We start from the raw sequence: 2,376 nt of genomic DNA, 5'->3' as shown, positions 1-2,376 counted from the left end.
GTGTATAATTAAAATTAATTAAAAAAATTCAACTAATATTATATACTATTTATTAATATTAGTAATAAATAATCTTTATTTATTAATAAATATTTTTTTATAATTAACAGTTATAAATAATAATTAATATTAATGAGCGTCAAAATTGAAAAAAGTAACAAAAAACTCCTCATAAGTTATTCGAAGTAGCGTTTCAATAAGCTAGTTTGTATCCATCCAAACGTGTATCCCAAAAATAAGCTAAGTTATAAGCTAACTAACTCATGTTTGTCAAATAATGCTTTACACCGTGTCGAGTTTTGAATGAATATATTATGTTTTTACCTAACTTTTTCATGTTTTAATTAGTTAAGAATTTGTAAGTGTCTATTTCGCAACGTGGGACATTTGTGTAACACCCTCAAATCCCAAAGCAACAGATTGTTCAATAACTTCGAATCCAACTTAAAACCATAGTGGAAGTTATTGGTAGCCTATTACTTGAGACTTATAAAAAAGTTAACAATTATGATGTTACTATCAGGGATGGACTTTAGCATGGTACCGAGCGTTTTTTTCTCTGAGTACCGCGTACCAATCAATTATAATTGGTACGCAAAATTTCTATATTGTGTACCAACCAACTATACTTGGTACCAATTTCACGTTACATACATGAAAAATTATCATTTTGTGTAACTTTTGAGTTTCCACATAACACCTGTAATGTTTAAAGAGTTTTAATTGCAATAAATAAAAGTTGCAAACTTTTAGATGTTTAAACAAAATAGTTAAAGTTATAGTGTTTAATTTTCAATATATAAATTAGAACAAAAGTTAATAAATAATTAAGTCAGTCTGTACCATGGTTTCACAGTGGTATACAACTTTTAATATAATCTACCAACAAAGTTTGCATATTTGGTACGGTACTGCTAATCAACTGTAATTGATACCAACTAAGTTAATACATATTTAATTGGTACTAGGGGTGAGCATCAGAACTGGGTACCTGCTTTTAAAACCGGAACCGTTCCGAAACCGAAACCGATTTAATTGGTTTTGGTTGCTAAAGTGCGGAACTGATCGAAAATGGTTCCGGTTCTTATTTTTTAGAACCGTTAACTTCTAGGTACCCGTCGGGTCCGGTTCAGGAACTGGGTACCCAAAACTGGAACTGGAACTGACGGGTTACTGTTATTTTTTTTTTTAATAAAAATCATTTTATATGTTTATTATATTTAATAAACTAAAATTGAAATTATTTACATTTTAGGGTTACACCTAATGTCGGTTCCTTAAGAGTTGAATCAGTTCTCTCTGCCTCTTATTCTCTTACTGTTCCAAAATCATATCCACAATCAACCTACGTTCCCCCAAATCCTAATCGTTTGTAATTTACTCATTATGTAATTTCCTGCTGCTATTTGTAATTTACTCATATATATTTTTTAATTTTTCAAATGTCAGGCTTAATAATGGAACATCCTATAGACTTGGATCGTGAAAGTGATGTTTTTGAGCAAAGCCAAAAACAAATTTACTCATTACTGGTTTTTATTTTTTATCGGCTTAGTTTTAATTATCTGCAGTATCTATTTCTTTACGTTGGTACTTTATAATATACTAATAATTATTATTTTATAGTATAAAATGATAAGATTTAAAAAAATAGACACTGGGTACCCGGTATCGAGACTGGTTTCCAAATATAAAGAACCAGTATTATTGGTTCTGGTTTTGCTTCCTTCATTCCAGGAGCCGTCGGTTCTGGTTTCAAGACCGGTTCCATGAATTTTGACCAGAAACCCGTCTTTGCTCACCTCTAATTCGTACGGTCGTTACACATACCGATTAGTTTAGCTTGATATAAAATTGTCACTCCTAATTATTATATGTTTTATGGTTGTAATTGATTATAAAATTATTAAAAAATAAGTTTATGTGAATAAATTTTTTAAAATAATTAACAAATATATTTATTTAGAGTAACACGTTATAAGTTGATTGTATTTTTGTCCTAAACTAAAAATGAAACTTGACAATATATATTACTTATTTCAACTAAGGCAATAATTTATAATTTTATATTTCCGAACTAGGTTTATAATCTAATATTGTTATTTTTTGGATATTAATATGTATTATTTTAGATGTCAAGTTAAAATACAATTACTCGATAAGTTTTGTATATTACTCGATATGGTTTTATATTATTCAATATCTTTTGGTACACATGACTTTAAGCTAGCTGATGAACAAATAATGTTTGACAAAAAATAGTTAATGAATATGTAAAAAGACCAAAAATGACATTTTGAAAAATTAGTTAATTACAATATTATATATATATATATAATTGAAATAAATATTTAGAGGGGTGATTGGGATTGATTA

This window comes from Cynara cardunculus (genome assembly GCF_001531365.2).
Source record: "Cynara cardunculus var. scolymus isolate 2C chromosome LG 14, CcrdV1, whole genome shotgun sequence".
NCBI lineage: Eukaryota > Viridiplantae > Streptophyta > Magnoliopsida > Asterales > Asteraceae > Cynara > Cynara cardunculus.
This window is presented reverse-complemented; position numbering follows the sequence as displayed.